Consider the following 22,035-nt stretch of genomic DNA (forward strand, 5'->3'; position numbering starts at 1 on the left):
CGAGTTCGGAGTCATTCATAGCAGCGCCGTATCCCTCATACACATTCGCCCGGCGTTCCGGTCGTTACAGATGCACTTGTTTCACCTACCTAAAAAATTGTTACAGACCAAATACACCTCTACAGTGGCATGACTGCCGGTCACACGCAGTCACATTCTCATGCTAACCTCAGTGTGATCTGGATGGCCAGGCTGAGTGGTCACATAACTTACATCGTGGGACATATGGATTATCGGTGGACAGGTGAGGAATACTGTGATTTTTTATTTTTACATTAATAAATGGGTAAAAGAGGGTTGGGGTGTGTTCATTTTAGTTAAAGGACTTTTTTTCTGTGTGTTTATTTCAATTAAAGGACTTTTTCTTGTGTCTGTGTCTTTATTACTTTTGATTATGGGGTTAGTAATGGGGGTGTCTGACAGAGACCTCTTCATTAATCACCCCTGGGCTTGATGTCAGCGCACATAAAACAGCTAACATCAACCCCAAAACTATTACTCCACTTGCCACCGCACCAGGGCAGGTGAGAAGAGCCTGGCAAAGCGCCACAATTGGTGCATCTAATGGATATGCCTTTTCTGGCTGGGTCGACTGTGGGCTGCTATTTTTTGGCTGGTGAGGGATAATATCCATGGTTTCCTCACAGTCTGAGAATACCATCCCCCAGCTGTCTGCTTTAGCTTGGCTGGTTATCAAATATGTAGGGACCACACACGTTTTTTTTAATTATTTATTTAAATAATTGAAAAAAATAGCATAGGACCCCTCTATTTTTGATAACCAGCCAAGATAAAGCTGACGACTGCATCTCTGCTGTGATGTAATGTAGCCTTCTTGCTGCTAATCATATCTCTGGTAAACGCTTCCTTGGACCCTAGAGTTCCAAGGTAGACAGGTACTGGATCTGCGATCACTTCTAGCGAGCAGTCAGCTCAAATCCTGTGGGAAACCACTTACTTTCTTTTGCAGCAGTGTCCCTGACTCTATGCGCTGCTGAGCTCCTGTGCATAACACTTCACTGTTCGTTATATGAAGACTGAGCAGTCTCTCAGTTTCACCACAGACTCTGGAAGTCTCTGTGGCCATATGGACTGATACCTTGCCTTGTGCAGATTGTCCTCTGCAGAGAGTACGCTGCTCTTCATTTGGACCTCCATGTTGCTACATCTCCTCACATCTTCACTGCTCCACTTAAGCAGCACAATACACTTCAGAAGCCCATCTTCCCCACGGAGGGATTTGCATTAGTTACACACATTCTATACAGTTCACATGTCATCATAAAACGCAATAAAACCGCATGTCAAGTCTGCATAATAGAAACTGCCGGTATTATCAGTTCAATGCTATGTTATTTGAAGCAGCACTTTTATGTATATGTACATATGTTTTTCATACAAGTAATACAAAGGATGACTAATAATGGTGTTTCAAATAACATAGTAATGAATTGCTAATTATGTAGGTTTTTATCTGCAGACATGTCAACTCATCCAATTTTAGGGCTCATTCAGACATTTTCGCGTACGAATGCTATCCGTGGTTTTCATGGATAGCACTCATATCTGTGATAGTCTATGGAGCCATTCACATGTCCTTGATTTTTCATGGACCAAGTAGTCCGCAGAAAATCATGGACACATGTCCGATTTTAATCCGAGGGTCAGATCATAGTCGGCAATGCAAGTCTATTGGTTCGTGAAATTTTTTTACCAGAATTGCATGACATCTGAGTGCGATCGCAGCATTTAGCGAGCGAGCAGAGGGACAGCCCCTCTGCTCTTGGATCGGAGACCCAACGTCTTCATGGGGTCCTGATCGTTGCCATGGTGACCCAATGTCGTTATGATGACATCTGGGTCACCAGGCACTAGCAAGTTAGATCATGCGCAGTGCATGATCTAACTAACTTGAGTCTGCAGAACTGACAGGTTATAAGTAGTGTTGAGCCACCCCCGTAGTGTTCGAGTTCGGTTCGGTTCGTCGAACACCCGTGTGTTCGCCGAACTGTTCGTCGAACTGTTCGTCGAACACCTTCGAACACCGTTAAAACCAATGGCAGGCAAACAAAAACACATAGAAACACATAGAAAACACCTTCAAAGGTGTCCAAAAGCTGACAAACTGCTCAGAAGACACAACTAACACATGGAAAAGTGACAAGTACATATAGTCATGCGAAAAGAAAAGAGGTGGAGGAGTAAAAGGAGGGGGAGACACAGATATAGGCATGTCATGCCCTTCTAAAATCCAAAAAGTGAGAAGCCGAGACGGCCAGTCCGCTCCTGCCCGTGCCACCTCCGTGTCGCCGGGTTTGTGCCAGAGCCGCGGTGAACCCTGACGGCCAGCCCCCCTCTCCCAATACTGGTGCCTGTCCGCTGGTGGGTCGAGAGAGCCCCCCTGTGGTGGAGGCAGCTCTAAGCTTTTTAATTTAAATTGTCCCTCTAATTTGAATGAATACACTTTAAATCCATTTACAAGGATCTATTGGAGGGCAAGTCTCATGCCAGCAGCCGCGTAATTCCAGCTCCAGTAGCGTCCACTAAAGCTGCTGCAGTTAAAAAGCTTTTATAAGGATCGAGCTCGGCTGTCCACCGCAAGGCATCCTAGTGCCAGTCCCAGCCCCTATGCCTTGGGGTGCCTCCTGATGCTCTTCACTGAGTATCCCGTGGTCCCGAAGCATTTCCTTTGAAAAAATTAAGTGTCCAAACTACAGGTGGTGTAGCTTGCTTAACAGCCGGGATAATCCGCTGACTAGCAGACACTGCTACTAGGCACAAAGTATTTCCTGGGCTAGATGCAGTTAAAAATTTGTAAGTAGATACTCTCGTTGGATGCTGAGAAAGCATTCCATAGAGTCTCCTGGCACGCCATATATGATTCTCTTAAAAAGCTTGGGGTAGGGGTCTAGGGGACCCTTTTATAGCCAAAATCACGGCCCTGTATCACAATACGTCACCTAGGCTGAAGATAAATGGAACTGTAGCACCGAGGGCTCGGTTGCTGCAGACGTATTGCACCTCACCCAGAGGTGTGATATCTCACTCTCAGATAAGGATGGAGTGTGGATCAGGACCCGACACCTGCATGCATTACACCACATTGCCGTGGGGCAGGGCGACCAATATGCCCCTGAGATGGGCACGACAGTCCCTGTCCCTGGCTGGAGTGGGGGGAGGGAACACTGAGGAAGGGGAACCCTGCAGTGCAGGAGCAGGGAGGAAGCAGTTCCTGGGTGCATTGAGAAGGGAGTATAAAAGGTGGGCACCATCTTAGTTCAGTGCAGAGAAGTCTGAGCAGAAGTGGCAGGGAGCAGGGGCTCTGCATGAGCTCTGCTCCGGAGGCGGGCCTAGTAACAGAGGTCCAGGCCTGCAAGAGGGAGAAGGAAGGAAGAGGAGCGGAGAAGGCTCCAGGAACGAGGAATGAAGGGATCCCAGGGGTGCGGACGGGCGAGTCGCCACCGCACGCCCGAATCCACCTGCGTGGAGGGGTCAGGCCAAAGGGGGAGACCGGTCCCCGAACTAGTGGAGGCAGGAAACGACCCTCAGCTAGAAACCGGAGGCTCTGACATTTTATGTGGCGCAGCCCCTTGCTCCACCCGCTAGGAAGGCACCACATAGGGTCAGGGAAACTGGCGCCAAGTTTACCAAGAGGAGGCCCGAGGCAGCCGGACAGAAGTGTTGGTAAGAAAGGCCAGACAAAGGACACACAAAGGGGGTCCTGTGAAGCGCTCCAAAGTTATCTGGGAGTTGTCTGAGCCCCTCACCTGGTGAGCACAGTACGACGTGGGCAGCCGTTACCTGCAGACGTGGTCTGGATAATAAGAACTGTGAGTAAAGGCCCTGAACTGCATCACTGACTCCGTGTCGTTACTGCTGCTGCCCTGCACCATCACCCCCATCCTCCGCATACACTGCCCTGAGGCTATACTCCTCCCGTGGGGAGTTATGCTACGCTCTGCTGCACCCACAACACCAGCCTTAGCGGTCTGCCCTGTAGCAGCGGTTCACTCTGACCGCAATCCACGGGTGGCGTAGTCGGACATTTAAACATCAAAACCACATAAATAGTTCCGCCACTGGTTTGACCGCCCTGAGCCACGGAACCGGATCGCCGCCACGAAGACTACAACCACCAGCATCCACCAAAAAGGGTCCGGCTCCGGGTGTCCCAAGGCCCAGGGGGTGCGTCAGAACATTTTCATCACCTTTCACAATCACCAATGGGACAAGGCAGGGATGTCCTCTGTCCCCTCTCTTATACATCCTAGTGACGGAGCACCTGCTCTCATCAATTCGCCATAACCCCAATATTAGGTGGATTGAGGTGGGAGGCACCGAGTACAAGTGCTCTCTATTTGCTGATGATGTCCTAGTATATATCACTCAATCACATATATCCATCCCTGCTGTTATGGCTGAAATAGATCACTTTGTTACATGGTAAAATTTTAAAATCAATGCAGCGAAGTCTGAGGCCCTCGATGTCTCCCTCCCTAAATCCATATAGGATTCCATCCAGTCCAACTTTCCCTTTGCCTGGCCCTCACAGGGTATCAAATACTTAGGAATTCCTATTCATAGAGACCTCTCCCATCTATGTTATCTTAATTTTGGGCCCTTTATTGAACAATTCCATACAGACCACGGTTGGCAAGTTAGAACTGTAAGATTCACTACGTGAACCACTGGTGTTTTGTGGAAAAGCACATGTACACCGCGTTCCAAATTATTATGCAAAAAGTGTTTAGGAGTGATAAGGGAAGAATTTGTTTGTTTGTCAGTTAAACTCATTGATGGTGATGTGTGTCAGGGCTCTTTATATCACTGTAAGCAATTGCAGACACCTGTGCTAATTAGTTTGGCAGGTGTGTCCAATGAAAGGCAAGACTACTTAAGAAGGCTCTTTCACATTATTAAGCAGCCTACATTTTCTGCCAAAATGGGAAAGAAAAAGGATGTGTCGGCTGCTGAGAAGCAACAAATTGTGGAGTGTTTAGGTCAAGGCATGACTACAATCAACATTGTGCGATGATCAGGATGAAGTGTCTTGGCAATCAAGAAGTATGTAGCTGATTCACAGTACACACATGTGCGTGCTGATAAGGGCAAATTGAGGACTCTTTCCTACAGGCAATTACGTCAGGTTGAAAGAGCAGCGGCAAAAAAGCCTTGTCATAGCAGCAGACAAGTTTTTGAAGCTGCTTGTGCCTCCAACGTCCCCCGAACAACAAGATGCAGGGTCCTTCAGAGGTTTGCAGCTGTGCATACGCCATCCTGTCGACCTCCTCTATCCACTTCACACAAGCAGAAACGGCTCCAGTGGGCCAAACATTACATGAAGACTGATTTCAAAACTGTTTTGTTCACGGATGAGTGCCGTGCAGCGCTCGATGGTCCAGATGAATGGAGTGGAGGATGGCTGGTTGATGGACACCCCACGCAAACACGGCTACAGCGCCAACAAGGAGGAGGTGGAGTAATGTTTTGGGCTGGAATCATGGGGAGAGAGATTGTCGGCCCCTTTAGGATCCCTGAAGGCGCTAAAGATGAACTCCATAATGTATGTGGATTTTCTCAAACAGCACTTCCTGCCATGGTTCAAGAAGAAGAACCGTGTATTTCACAGCAAGATCATTTTTCTGCATGATAATGCACCATCTCATGCTGCACATAAAACATCTGCATCTCTGGCTGATATGGGCATAAAAGGGGACAAACTTATGGTGTGACCCCCATGCTCCCCTGACCTATATCCCATTCAGAACCTTTGGAGCATCATTAAAAGGAGTGTCTATGATGGCGGGAGGCAGTTCACATCTAAGCAACAGCTCTGGGAGGGTATTCTGTCCTCATGCAAAACAATTGAAGCAGAAACCATCCAAAACCTGACAAATTCAATGGACGAGAGAGTTCAGAAGCTCCTTTCGAACAAGGGGTCCTATGTGAAAATGTAACATCACCTAGAATAAAGTTTTGAGTTGAAAACTGTTTGATTTCAGTTTCTAACAACCTGCTAATGCTTATAATTTCAAAAATGACCATTTTTTTGGTCTTTATTAAAATGAAAAGGTTGATCGAAAAGTTTGGGGGATCTAAGAGTGTGGCAACCCAGTAGTCATGATTACTTCGAATTCTGACAATATGAGGGTCATGCTGCAGGTAGTGCAGCAAGAAGGCACTTATGTGTCTTGCGCATCTCGGAGCCCCAAAATTATTTTCCGGGCTAGATGCAGCTAAAAATTATTTTTAATTTTAAATCTGGTGAAGCTTATTATAGATGGCCTAATAGGATCAGTGCTGCACACTGCTACAAAGCCCAAATTATTTTCCAGTCAAGATACAGATAAACATGATTAGTAATTTGAAAGCTTAAAACGGTTGGTAGGGTGATTTTAACCAATCATCAAGCTTTTACTCTCCCCAGGATGACACAGGGGTAGAAAAGTCGTTTCGGATCCATGATTTGTTCATCTTTATGAACGTGAGTCTGTCTACATTATCAGTGGAGAGCCGCGTGCGCTTATATGTCAGCACACCACCAGCAGCGCTGAACACACGTTCAGACAGAACGCTGGCTGCGGGGCATGACAAGATCTCCAAGGCGTAAGTGGCTAGCTCCGGCCATTTATCCAGATTGGAAGCCCAAAAGAGCAAGGGTCCAGTAACACAGTCGTGGCTTCAATGTTTACTTGGAGATACTCCTGTACCATCGTCTCTAGGCGTTGACTATGTGTCAGACTTCTTGTCTCCTGTGGCCTTGCAAAGGATGGGCTAAAAAAGTGGTGAAATGATTCCGCAAAATTGATGTTACCAGCAGATACTGTGGTTCTGTTACGGTTTGAGTGCTGAACACTTGACGGTCCCACGGTTGGCAAGTTGGAACTGTGAGATTCACTACGTGCACCACTGGTATTTTGTGGAAAAGCACATGTAAGATTCTGCAACAGTCTCTGCTGATACTCCTGCATGCGTGCATCCCTTTCTATGGCAGGAATAATTTCTGCAAATTTACTTTTGTACCGGGGATCTAACAGTGTGGCAACCCAGTAGTCAGGATTATTTCTAATTCTCACAATTCGAGGGTCATGTTGCAGGTAGTGCAGCAAGAAGGCACTCATGTGTGTTGCGCATCCAGGAGCACCAAGTCCCTGTTGTGTTGGTGGCGAGGTAACAATCATGCTTCCTTCCTCTGTCCTCTCCCCCCAACCTCGCACAACAGAAATGTGATCAAGGTCTCCCTCATCTGATGAGTCTTCCATCAGTTCGTCCTCCACTTCTTCCTGGGCTCCTGCACCTTCCTCACTAGTTTGGCTGCTACCATGCGCCCTGGTAAAATCATCTCCCCCACCCTCACATGCCTGCCGCCTTGGTGCTGCCGACCGTCTGGACCTTGCAGATGTTAGCCCTTCCGCATACAACTCCTCCTCCTCTACTTCCTCCACCTCCTCTTGTGCCACCACCTGACTCCGAATTCTGTTTAACATGTGCTCCAGCATGTAAATCACCGGAATAGTCATGCTGATAATGGCATCGTCAGCACTAAACATCTTCGTCGCCATTTCAAAACTGTGCAGAAGGGTGCATAGGTCCCTGATCTGAGACCACTCCTCCAGCGTGATTTGCCCCACCTCTGAATCTCGTTGGCCCAGGCTATACGTCAGAACGTATTGCACCAGGGCTTGTCGGTGCTGCCACAGTCGCTGCAACATGTGCAGAGTTGAATTCCACCGGGTAGGCACATCGCATTTTAGCCGGTGAAGTGGCAGGCCCAACGACTTCTGTAGAGGTGTAAGTCGCTGAGCTGCGGGATGCGAACGGCGGAAGTGAGCACACAGCGACCGTGCCCTCTGCAGAAGGCCATCTAGTCTGGGATAGTGGGCTAAAAATTGCTGGACAACCAGGTTCAACACGTGAGCCATACAAGGCACGTGTGTGACATTGCCCCGGCGAAGGGCCGCACCCAGGTTTGCAGCATTGTCGCACACGGCCTTCCCTGGTTTCAGGTCCAGTGGAGACAACCATTCATGAAATTGGTTCTCCAGAGCTGACCACAACTCCTCAGCTGTGTGACTCACATTTCCCAGACATTTCAATGTAAAAACCGCCTGATGACGTTGAGCCCTACTGCCAGCATAGTAAGGAGGTGTGCAGGATCCCTTCTGCGCAGTTAGAAAGCTTGTGGCATGACCAGACAGGCTTTGGGTGCAGGTGGAAGACCGAGAGGAGGTTGAGGAGGCAGAAGCAGTGGAGGAACTTTGACATAAAGAGGATTGACGCACAACTCGTGGGGACGGCAAGACTTGGACAGCAGCCCCTTGTCCTGCTGTTACCATAGTTACCCAGTGCCCAGTCAGCGACATGTAACGCCCCTGTCCATGCCTACTCGTCCAAGTGTCTGTGGTGAAATGCACCCTGTCACACACAGAGTTTCTCAAAGAAGCGGTGATGTTGTGTGCGACATGCTGGTGGAGCGCAGGCACACCTTTCTTTGAGAAGTAGTGCCGACTGGGCATCTGGTACTGGGGCACTGCGACGGACATGAGGTCTCGAAAATCCTCTGTGTCCACCAGGCGGAAAGGCAGCATTTCTGTAGCCAAGAGCTTGCAGATGGTGAAATTCAACCTCTTAGCTTTCTCATGGCTAGGAGGAAATGGTCTTTTACTTGTCCACATCTGAGGGACCGAGGGCTGGCTATTGTGCTTAGACGGGGTTGATAAGGGTGTCCCCGGCAAACTGCCGGTCTGTGAGGAAGATGCAGGCGGACATGTTAGGTTGCCTTGATCCAAAGGTGGTGCTATCGATGTCGGACAGCGCTCAAGACCAGCTGGTGTTACCACCTCCAAAGAAAATGATGACCTGCCAATCACGCTGGCTGTTGCGGGTAAAGAGGTGGCAGGTCTGCGCCCCAATACAGGTGTGACTGCTGTCCCCCCAGTCACAGAGGATGAAGAGGCCGCGGATGCACAAGATATGGCAGACGGTGGTTGGCCCAGCCGGCTAGGCCGCATTGTAGCGCACTGAGCTTCCCATTGCAACTTATGCTTCATGTCCATGTGCCGGTTCATGCATGAAGTACTCAAACTATGTATTTTTTGGCCTCTACTTAGCTTTTGCTGACAAATGTTACAGATAACACGAGTTGGGTCATCTTTATCGATCTGAAAAAATGCCCAGGCTATGCAAGGCTTAGCACCCATGCGACCTGAAGAGCCACCACGACTTGTGGTGAGAGGCAGAGTTGTGTTTGAGGATGCAGTTGTTGACGTGCTTCCAGTACTACGTCTCTGTCCAGGAAGGCGCAACCTGACCTCGTCGTCACTAGCATCTTCCTCCACCTCCTCTGCTGACCTCATCTCTTGGCTGACTGTGGGTTGACAGTAAGTGGGATCTCCGACCTCATCATCATCACCCTGTGCGTTATCACACCCGTCGTCCTCAGAGCCAACCTGTTCCTGCCCTGACAAAAAACTAAAGTTGTCGCTCCAATCAGGTATTTGAGTCTTATCATCGTCTTCCTCATTGTCTCCACCAACAGGAGTTACAGTTTGGGAATGAGGGTCTACATTATGGTCAGAACCTTCTGCGTCTGGTCCTGGATCCGACTCATAAAGATTCTGGGCATCAGTGCAGATCATTTCCTCGTCTGGATTCACAGAAGCGCTGGAGTCGACCTCTGATTCCCAGGCTATAGTATGAGTAAACAGCTCTGCAGACTCAACCATCTGTTCTACCTCATACTCAGACGGGCAGCTGGAGATTTGGGAGCTGTGAGGAAGCAAGTGCGATTTGGGTGACACCTTTGAGGACTGGAGTATTTGTGATGTTGAAGTTGATGTGGAGGAGAGCCCACTTAAAGGAGCACTTGATATCCGTTGAAGCACCTGCTGTTTTTGTGCCTCATCTGGAATTTGTAGCGATTGGCGTGGCCGTAAGAAAGGGATCTTATCACATTGTCCACTAAAAGAAGTAGACATTTTAGTTTGGCTGGAAGATGGTCTTTCTTCTGCACCTACCCCACGGACACAACCTTTTTTCCCCTTCCCAACACGCCTATTCCCCTTTCCACCAGCAGCAGGCCTTTTTCCACTCATTTTGGTGGTTAACTAATTCACAACTCTGGAGTTGTTTGCACAAAAAAACAATGGATGGTAACCGAGCAGAGCTGAGTGGCCAAACTGTGGTATTAGGCCAAAACTATTGGCTGGGTTAGATGCAGAAAAAAATTATTTTTAATTTGCAACCTGATGGAGGTCAGTATAGATGGACTAATAGACCAAGTCCCACACACCGCTAGAAGCCCAAATATTTTTTCAGAGCTAGATGCAGAAATTTTTTTTATTCAATTTGCAACCTGATGGAGGTCAGTATAGATGGACTAATAGACCAAGTCCCACACACTGCTAGAAGCCCAAATATTTTTTCAGAGCTAGATGCAGAAAAAAATTATTTTTAATTTGCAACCTGATGGAGGTCAGTATAGATGGACTAATAGAACAAGTCCCACACGCTGCTAGAAGCCCAAATATTTTTTCAGAGATAAATGAAGAAAAAAATTATTTTTAATTTGCAACCTGATGGAGGTCAGTATAGATGGACTAATAGACCAAGTCCCACACACTGCTAGAAGCCCAAATATTTTTTCAGAGCTAGATGCAGAAAAAAATTATTTTTAATTTGCAACCTGATGGAGGTCAGTATAGATGGTCTAATAGAACAAGTCCCACACGCTGCTAGAAGCCCAAATATTTTTTCAGAGATAAATGAAGAAAAAAATTATTTTTAATTTGCAACCTGATGGAGGTCAGTATAGATGGACTAATAGACCAAGTCCCACACACTGCTAGAAGCCCAAATATTTTTTCAGAGCTAGATGCAGAAAAAAATTATATTTAATTTGCAACCTGCTGGAGGTCAGTATAGAAGGACTAATAGACCAAGTCCCACACACTGCTAGAAGCCCAAATATTTTTTCAGAGCTAGATGCAGAAAAAAATTATTTTTAATATGCAACCTGATGGAGGTCAGTATAGATGGACTAATAGACCAAGTCCCACACACCGCTAGAAGCCCAAATATTTTTTCAGAGCTAGATGCAGAAATTTTTTTTATTCAATTTGCAACCTGATGGAGGTCAGTATAGATGGAGTAATAGACCAAGTCCCACACACTGCTAGAAGCCCAAATATTTTTTCAGAGCTAGATGCAGAAAAAAATTATTTTTAATTTGCAACCTGATGGAGGTCAGTATAGATGGACTAATAGACCAAGTCCCACACACCGCTAGAAGCCCAAATATTTTTTCAGAGCTAGATGCAGAAAAAAATTATATTCAATTTGCAACCTGCTGGAGGTCAGTATAGAAGGACTAATAGAACAAGTCCCACACACTGCTAGAAGCCCAAATATTTTTTCAGAGCTAAATGAAGAAAAAAATTATTTTTAATTTGCAACCTGATGGAGGTCAGTATAGATGGACTAATAGACCAAGTCCCACACACTGCTAGAAGCCCAAATATTTTTTCAGAGCTAGATGCAGAAAAAAATTATTTTTAATTTGCAACCTGATGGAGGTCAGTATAGATGGACTAATAGACCAAGTCCCACACACCGCTAGAAGCCCAAATATTTTTTCAGAGCTAGATGCAGAAATTTTTTTTATTCAATTTGCAACCTGATGGAGGTCAGTATAGATGGACTAATAGACCAAGTCCCACACACTGCTAGAAGCCCAAATATTTTTTCAGAGCTAGATGCAGAAAAAAAATATTTTTAATTTGCAACCTGATGGAGGTCAGTATAGATGGACTAATAGACCAAGTCCCACACACTGCTAGAAGCCCAAATATTTTTTCAGAGCTAGATGCAGAAAAAAATTATTTTTAATTTGCAACCTGATGGAGGTCAGTATAGATGGACTAATAGAACAAGTCCCACATGCTGCTAGAAGCCCAAATATTTTTTCAGAGATAAATGAAGAAAAAAATTATTTTTAATTTGCAACCTGATGGAGGTCAGTATAGATGGACTAATAGACCAAGTCCCACACACTGCTAGAAGCCCAAATATTTTTTCAGAGCTAGATGCAGAAAAAAATTATTTTTAATTTGCAACCTGATGGAGGTCAGTATAGATGGACTAATAGAATGATGCTATGCCCAAAAGATTTTACTTCACTAGGTGCAGTAAAAAAATTGGTATTCTATACACAGGTGGTATATCTTGCAACACAGATAGGCTACTCCACTGACTAACACACTCTGCAATAGGCCAAAAAGGATTAGCTTTGCTAGATTCAGCCAAATGCTGTGAAAAAAACTTGCACAGCACTGGCACAGACCTGCCTAGCAAAAACTGATAGGAACTGATGTAACCTAGTCCTGAAAAGGACTCCAATTACAATTAGTCTTTACTCCCACAATCTATCTATTTAAGAGCACAGACCTGCTTGATAAAAGTCGTAGGAAATGCTGTAACCTAGTCCTTAAAAGGACTGCAATCACAACTATTCCCTACTCCCAAGCTATCTGTATATTTGTGCGAAAATTGGCTTGAAATTAACAAGGTATAGCGCACACAGCAACAGCGGTGCCGTCTAACACGCAGCTGCAGCAGTGAGAAAATGGTGGCGACGGGGAAAATGGCTTGGTCTTATAGGGCAAGGACATGTGACATACACTGCCAATCACACATGCCCTTGCTTGTGTGAAAAAAAGCACTTCGCTCCGTGTGTGCGCTGCTGATAGGCTGACAGATTGCACCTCCCCACTGCAAATGCGGGAAAGAGAAAAAAAAATGGAGATCTTCATTGTTCCTGCAGAGATCCATCCCCTGCCCCTCCCCCCGCCCCGCTGTACACTCAAACTGCGTATTAACATTAATTTTCATCATTACTGAGAAAAAATCCAGTTATGATTTTGGTGCACGAATAGTTATCGAACATAACCTCGAACAGCCGAATTTTTCTCAAATTGTTCGTGTTCGCCGACCGGCTCGAACACCGCCCAAAACAGCTCGAATTTGAGATTGGCGAACAGTTCGAGTAGAACAACGCTCATCTCTAGTTATAAGGTATAGCAGTGATCTTGCAATGCTATCTATACCTTATAACTGCGATTAGACTGCAGAAAGTGAAAGTCCCATAATGGGACAAAGTAAGAAAGTAAAAAGAAAGTGAAAAAAAATTGTAATTTTTTTTTTTTTTAAAAATCACAAAATAATAAAAAAGTATAAAAATATATACTGTACCCATAAATAAATATTATTATGAAAAAATATATACAATAAAAGTACACATATTTGGGAACGACCCAACCTATAAAACTGTCCCACTAGTTAACCCCTTTAGTGAACACCGTAAAAAAAAAAAGAGGAAAAAACTATGCTTTTTCATCATACCTCTGAACAAAAAGCAAAATAAAACGTGATAAAAAATGTAACTAAAAATAGTACCGCTGAAAACATCATCTTGTCCTGCAAAAAACAAGCTGCTATACAGCTCTGTCAGCCAAAAAAATAAAAAAGTTATAGCTCTCAGAATAAAGCGAAAATAATTATTTTTTCAGCAAAATAGTTTTTATTGTGCAAAAGTGCTAAAACATAAAAAAACTATATCAATGTGGTATCGCTGTAATCCTACCAACCAGAAAAGTAAAGCCACCTTATCAATTTTACCACACTCAGAACGGCATAAAAAAACAAACAAAAACAATTCCTTAATTTTTGGCTTTTGTTTATTCTGCCTCCCATAAATCAGAAAAGAAAGCGATCAAAAAATGTCACGAGCCCGAAAATGGTACCAATAAAAATGTCAACCTGCCCCGCAAAAAATCAGACCTCACATGACTTTCTCAGCAGAAATATGGAAAAATTATAGCTCTCAAAATATGGCGATGCAAAAAACATTTTTTTTTTTAAAAAAAAGCGTCTTTTAGTGTGTGACAGCATCCAAACATAAAAAACCGGTATAAATCTGGTATCGCTGTATTTGCACAGTCCCGAAGAATAAAGTCGTCTAATCCATTATATAGCACGAGGAACATTGTAAAAAATAAATAAAACCAATTTTTCACCTGCTGTTTATTTGGTCATTCTGCCTCCCAAAGATCGCAGTAAGTCTTGGAGCAAATTTATCCTGCGCTCTGCGGGGGTTTCCGTGTAATTCTCTGAAATACGTGATTCAGGTGCAACCCCAGGCAGAAGATTCCCTATAACGAGGCAGATGGAGGCACTGTGGATGCCGTCTGGCATATGATCCGGCAATGTCCGTCTTTTTAGGTGTGCATAAAAGCGTCATCGGCCACAGTTTTGTGCACCTCTGAAAATAAGGACACAGCTGAACAGAGGCCGGACGAAATCAAGAGTAACTCTGCTGCCTCATTATAGTGAATGGATCCCTCGCGGGTTTCATCTGAATTACGTCACTCAAAGATTTAAATGGAAACCTTGATATCAGTGCTCAGCATAGAGCACAGGATAAATGGGAACATTTTACGTAACATTTTGGATCACAATAAAAGTTTGACTCAATCCACAAAAAAAGCAAGTCCCCACTCAGGTCCGTCATTTGTTAATGGAAATATAGGGGGCTTCCATGTTACTGGTAGCACATGTTATGATAGGCTACAAGCACTAAGGAAAGACAGGAGATCTGTCCCTACAATAGAATTAAGCTAGATCCCTACGACGTAACGGGGAACCTGATCCTGCGATCAGACCCGCTAAAGTCCTCAGCTAGTCTGAACGAAGACCTATAGATGTGAGGGAGGGATCGCTACAAGAACTAGGGACTGGGAGAAAGATGGATACCTCCTAGCAGAAATTGTAGCAGTAAAAAGACAAACACACAACATAGAACATAAAGGTCAAAAGACCTAGCTAAACTGACTGAGAAAGGTTACAAAGCACCTGGCTAGCTTAAGAGTAGAAATTACAATGAAGTCCAGCAAGGCCAGAAGGGCGGAGCAGTATTAAATAGGCAAAAAGTTCATGTGACCAGCAAAATAGAAAAAACCTAACAGGAGAGTTCTAACAGTACCCCCTCTTCTAAGAGGATCCTCCGGATCCCCTAGGCCCAGGCTTATCAGGAAACCTCTTGTGAAACGCTCTGACAAGTCTGGAAGCAGAAACATCATCCGTCCTCACCCATGAGTTATCCTCGGGACCGAAACCCTTCCAAGCGACGAGATACTGCAAACTCCCCCTATACTGTCTAGAATTAAGGATGTGGGAAATTTCATATTCCCCGTCCTCCACCACCAGAGGAACAGTGGCAGTGGCGTCTCTATCTGATACATCAGCTTTTTTCAATAGAGAAACATGAAACACCGGATTAATCTTCCAGGAGGTAGGAACCTCCAACCTAACAGCAGATTGGTTAACTACCTGAAGCACCTTAAAGGGCCCTACAAACTTGGGACCCAATTTTTTAGTCTGAATCCTCAACCGCAGATTCTTAGAGGACAACCAAACCATGTCACCAACCGTAAACAAAACCTCTTGACGTTTCCTGTCAAAGTACCTCTTAGATTTTTTGTTAGCCTCCTGAAGATTACCACGCACATCCGTCCAAACTCTCTCCAAATCACCGGAAAAACTCTCCTCCTCAGGCACAGCCGATACCAATTTGGAGAATGACCCAAAAGATGGATGTCTCCCAGAACAACAAAAAAAAGGTGAACACCCAGCAGAAGATGATGTATGGCTGTTAAGAGCAAATTCAGCAAGCGGCAGAAACTCAGACCACCCCTCTTGATTGTCTGCCACAAAACAACGCAAGAACTGCTCAACATCCTGATTCTTCCTTTCTGTCTGGCCATTAGGCTCAGGATGATATCCAGATGAAAACGACAAATGAACTCCCAACCTGTCACAAAAGGCACGCCAAAAACGAGCCATGAACTGAGGTCCCCTATCAGAAACAATGTCAGTAGGAACACCATGGAGTCTGACAATTTCCTTGACAAAGGCCTTAGCGAGTGTCTTAGCGCAGGGCAGTTTGATGAAGGGAACCAAGTGACACATCTTGCTAAAACGGTCCATGACCACCCAGATGACCGTGAAACCCTCAGAGGAGGGAAGGTCAGTAATAAAGTCCATAGCCAGATGTGTCCAAGGTGCACTAGGAACCTCCAGAGGGCAAAGCAACCCCGCAGCAGGAGTATGAGAAGACTTAGATCTAGCACACACAGTACATTGACGCACCCACTTAATGACTTCCTTCTGCCATCCAGGCCACCAAAAACTGCGACCCACAAGTCTCTTGGTCTCAGATATTCCTGGATGACCTGCCAACCGAGACTTATGACACTCAACAAACAAATCTCTCCTAAAGGTCCTAGGCACAAACAACCTCCCATTGGGAGTGTTAGATGGGGCATTCTCCTGTGCTTTAAGAATCTCATCTTCCAAAACGGAGTCCAATGCAGCAATCACAACACCTTCTTGTAAAATGCTCTCCTCCTCCTCAGCACCGACCATGGGAGAAAAGCTGCGAGACAACGCATCAGCTTTAACATTCTTGGTACCCGGGATGTAAGTAACGGAAAAATTAAACCGCGAAAAAAAAAGTTCCCACCTAGCCTGACGGGCATTCAAGCGCTTGGCCGCATCAAGATAGATCAGATTTTTATGATCAGTGAAAACCTGAATGGGAAATTCAGCACCTTCCAAGAGATGACGCCAGTGTTCAAATGCGAGTTTAATAGCCAGCAATTCCCAATTACCAATATCGTAATTAAGTTCAGTCTCAGAAAAATTTTTTGAAAAAAAGGCACAGGGATGTACTCCATCCTTGTTTTCCTGAGACAACACCGCACCGACCCCCACAGAAGAAGCATCAACCTCAACCAAAAACGGCTTAGTCACATCAGGCTGCATAAGGATGGGGGCAGAGCTGAACCTCTCCCTTAGAAACACAAACGCTTCAATGGCCTCAGTAGTCCACTGAACCGTATTAGCACCTTTCCTAGTGAGATCGGTCAGTGGTTTAACAATAATAGAAAATTTTTTAATGAATTTTCTGTAATAATTGGCGAAACCCAAAAACCTCTGTATTGATTTCAAACCAATAGGCCTAGGCCATTCCTGCACAGCTTGAACTTTCACCGGGTCCATCTCAAAGCCCTCGCTGGAGATAATGTAGCCCAAAAAACGAATTCTCTGCACAGCGAACTCACATTTCTCCAGCTTAGCAAAAAGCGAATTGTCAATTAATAACTGTAGTGCCTCACGTACGCTCCGCCAATGAGACTCCAGATCAGGCGAATAAATCAAAATGTCATCCAAATACACAACCACATTTTTGCCGATCAAAGGTCTAAGGATGTCATTAATAAGATTCTGAAAAAATGCTGGTGCATTGGTAAGACCAAAAGGCATAACCAGATTCTCAAAATGACCCACAGGAGTGTTAAAAGCAGTCTTCCATTCATCACCCTCCTTCATGCCCAACAAATTGTATGCCCCCCGGAGATCAATTTTAGAGAACCACTTGGCCCCCACTAACTGGTTAAACAAATCAGGAATCAATGGCAGTGGGTAGGGATTACGTACAGTAATTTTATTAATCTCGCGAAAGTCCAGACAAGGACGTAAACAGCCGTCCTTTTTTTTAACAAAAAAAAATCCAACAGCCACAGGAGACTTGGAAGGCCTAATGTGACCGGCGGCCAAGCTCGTCTGTATGTATTCCTCCAAAGCCTTTCTCTCAGGAATAGTAAGATTAAATAAACGACTTTTAGGAAGAGTCGCTCCAGGGACAAATTCAATGGTACAATCATAGTCTCTATGGGGAGGCAAAATTTGTGACTCCTCCTCAGAAAAAAACTCTCCAAAAATCCTGAATAGGTACAGGCAATTCCCCTTTATCCACAGCAGCAATACGTCCGTTACAACACTTGTCATAACACTTAGGGCTCCAGGACTTAATTTCATTGGTAGACCAATCCAGTACAGGATTGTGCAATTTTAACCAGGGTAACCCCAATATTACTGGAGAAGGCAAATTATCCAATACCACCAAATCCAAATTTTCTTGGTGAATACCATTAATAGTGAGGGGAAATTCACAGACCTTATGAGTAACACTCTTCAAGGGAGAGCCATCAACAGAAACCACAGCAATAGGGGATGACAAAGTTTTAGGTTCTAATCTAAGTTTTTCCAAGAATCCCCCATCAATCACATTCAGAGTAGAACCACAATCCACAAATACCCGAAATTCAATTAATTCATCCTGAGCAGCGGTAGTGGCAGATAGGAATACTCCCTTAGAATTTAAACAGGCAATACGGGCATAACTGAACATTTTTTTTCTTTCTTCAAACGAAGCACACAGTTCTTAATAAAATGACCAGAATTTCCGCAATAGAAGCACAAGCCTTCAGAAAGCCTGCGATCTTTTTCCTGAGAGCGGAGTGGCATCGCCCCAATCTCCATCGGCTCTCCATTGTCAGCAAAGACCCTCTCAAGACTCGGAGCTGACATAGCAGAGGATTTGCTCTCATTAACCCTTGCACGCAGTCTCCTGTCCACCCGTATAGCTAATTGCATAGCCTCCTGCAAGTTTCCAGGTGTGGGATAAGCAATCAGTAAATCCTTAACCCTTTCACCTAGCCCTGCAAGAAACAAGCTTTGCAAAGCTGAATCGTTCCACCCCACCTGGGCAGACCACCGACGGAAGTGAGAACAATATTTTTCCACATTACCTGATCCCTGCCTCAAACGTCTCAATTCAGACTCAGCAGATGAGACACGATCAGGATCATCATACAACAAACCCAAAGCAGAAAAAAAACTATAAACTGATCTAAAGCACGGATCACTAGGTTGGAGAGAGAAGGCCCATCCCTGAGGATCTTTGCGCAAAAGTGACATTATGAACCCTATGCGCTGTGATTCATCACCAGAGGATCCGGGTCTCAAACTAAAATACAATAAACAAGCATTTTTAAAAGAAAAAAAATCTTCTTGTTCGCCAAAAAATAAATCAGGCAGACGTACCTTTGGTTCCACAAAATGTGCTCCAGAACAGCTACTCACGTGTTGTTGGAGCTTGGCCACCTCCAGAGAGAGTCCCTGCAAGCGTTGAGCCAAATCTTGAACCGAGACCATGATGGAAAACTGGAGGTCTTTACTTAGAGAAAATTTTTTTTTTTCTTTTAGGGCTGGACTTACTGTTATGATCTGCTACAGGGACTAAGGAAAGACAGGAGAACTGTCCCTACAATAGAACTAAACTAGATCCCTACGATGTAACGGGGAACCTGATCCTGCGATCAGACCCGCTAAAGTCCTCGGCTAGTCTGAACGAAGACCTATAGACTAGAGGGAGGGATCCCTACAAGAACTAGGGACTGGGATAAGTTGAACACCTCCTAGCAGAAATAGTAGCAGTCAAAGACAAACACACAACAAAAAGCATAGAGGTCAGAAGACCTAGCAAAACTAACAGAGAACGGCAACAGAGCACCAAGCTAGCTCAAGAGTAGTAAATACAATGAAGTCCAGCAAGACCAGGAGGGCGGAGCCGGATTAAATAGGCAAAAATGGTCATGTGACCAGCAAACTAAAAAAAACCTAACAGGAGAGTTCTAACACATACGAAGCACACAGTTCTTAATGAAATGGTCAGATTTTCCGCAATAAAAGCACAAACCTTCAGAAAACCTGCGGTCTTTTTTCCTGAGAGCGGGATGACATCGCCCCAATCTCCATCGGCTCTCCAATGTCAGTACAGACCCTCTCAAGACTAGGAGCTGACATGGCAAAGGATTTACTCTCATTAACCCTTGCACGCAGTCTCCTGTCCACCCGTATAGCTAATTCCATTGCCTCCTGCAAGTTTCCAGATGTAGGATAAGCAATAAGCAGATCCTTAACCCTTTCACCTAGCCCAGCAAGAAACAAACTCTTCAGAGCTGATTCGTTCCACCCCACCTGAGCAGACCACCGACGGAAGTGAGTACAATAATTTTCCACATTACCTGATCCCTGTCTCAAAAGTCTCAATTCCGTCTCAGCTGATGAGACACGATCAGGATCATCATACAACAACCCCAAAGCAGAATAAAAACTATCCACTGATCTAAAGCACGGATCACTAGAAAAGGCCCATCCCTGAGGTTCTTTGCGCAAAAGTGACATTATGAACCCTATGCGCTGTGATTCATCACCAGAGGATCTGGGTCTCAAGCGAAAATGCAATAAACAAGCATTTTTAAAGGAAAAAAAATCTTGTTGTTCACCAAAAATAAATCAGGCAATCGTACCTTTGGCTCCACAAAATGCGCTCCAGAACAGCTACTCACGTGTTGTTGGAGCTCGGCCACCTCCAGAGAGAGTCCCTGCAAGCGTTGAGCCAAATCCTGAACCGACACCATGATGGAAACTGGAGGTCTTTCCTTAGAGATATTTTTGGGCTGGATTTACTGTTATGATAGGCTACAAGCACTAAGGAAAGACAGGAAATCTGTCCCTACAATAGAACTAAGCTAGATCCCTACGATGTAACGGGGAACCTGATCCTGCGATCAGACCCGCTAAAGTCCTCAGCTAGTCTGAACGAAGACCTATAGATGTGAAGGAGGGATCCCTACAAGAACTAGGGACTGGGAGAAAGATGGACACCTCCTAGCAGAAATTGTAGCAGTAAAAAGACAAACACACAACATAGAACATAAAGGTCAAAAGTAGTGTTGAGCCACCCCCGTAGTGTTCGAGTTCGGTTCGGTTCGTCGAACACCCGTGTGTTCGCCGAACTGTTCGTCGAACTGTTCGTCGAACACCTTCGAACACCGTTAAAACCAATGGCAGGCAAACAAAAACACATAGAAACACATAGAAAACACCTTCAAAGGTGTCCAAAAGCTGACAAACTGCTCAGAAGACACAACTAACACATGGAAAAGTGACAAGTACATATAGTCATGCAAAAAGAAAAGAGGTGGAGGAGTAAAAGGAGGAGGAGACACAAATATAGGCATGTCATGCCCTTCTAAAATCCAAAAAGTGAGAAGCCGACACGTTCAGTCCGCTCCTGCCCGTGCCACCTCCGTGTCGCCGGGTTTGTGCCAGAGCCGCGGTGAACCCTGACGGCCAGCCCCCCTCTCCCAATACTGGTGCCTGTCCGCTGGTGGGTCGAGCGAGCCCCCCTGTGGTGGAGGCAGCTCTAAGCTTTTTAATTTAAATTGTCTCTCTAATTTCAATGAATACACTTTAAATCCATTTACAAGGATCTATTGGAGGGCAAGTCTCATGCCAGCAGCCGCGTAATTCCAGCTACAGTAGCGTCCACTAAAGCTGCTGCAGTTAAAAAGCTTTTATAAGGATCGAGCTCGGCTGTCCACCACAAGGCATCCTACTGCCAGTCCCAGCCCCTATGCCTTGGGGTGCCTCCTGATGCTCTTCACTGAGTATCCCGTGGTCCCGAAGCATTTCCTTTGAAAAAATTAAGTGTCCAAACTACAGGTGGTGTAGCTTGCTTAACAGCCGGGATAATCCGCTGACTAGCAGACACTGCTACTAGGCACAAAGTATTTCCTGGGCTAGATGCAGTTAAAAATTTGTAATTAGATACTCTCGTTGGATGCTGAGAAAGCATTCCATAGAGTCTCCTGGCACGCCATATATGATTCTCTTAAAAAGCTAGGGGTAGGGGTCTAGGGGACCCTTTTATAGCCAAAATCACGGCCCTGTATCACAATACGTCACCTAGGCTGAAGATAAATGGAACTGTAGCACCCTGAGGGCTCGGTTGCTACAGAGGTATTGCACCTCACCCAGAGGTGTGATATCTCACTCTCAGTTAAGGATGGAGTGTGGATCAGGACCCGATACCTGCATGCATTACACCACATTGCCGTGGGGCAGGGCGACCAATATGCCTCTGAGATGGGCACGACAGTCCCTGTCCCTGGCTGGAGTGGGGGGAGGGAACACTGAGGAAGGGGAACCCTGTAGTGCAGGAGCAGGGAGGAAGCAGTTCCTGGGTGCATTGAGAAGGGAGTATAAAAGGTGGGCACCATCTTAGTTCAG

The sequence above is a fragment of the Phyllobates terribilis genome, unplaced genomic scaffold (genome assembly GCF_046119375.1).
Source record: "Phyllobates terribilis strain yellow unplaced genomic scaffold, ASM4611937v1 Scaffold_5__5_contigs__length_657084704, whole genome shotgun sequence".
Classification (NCBI taxonomy): Eukaryota; Metazoa; Chordata; class Amphibia; order Anura; family Dendrobatidae; genus Phyllobates; species Phyllobates terribilis.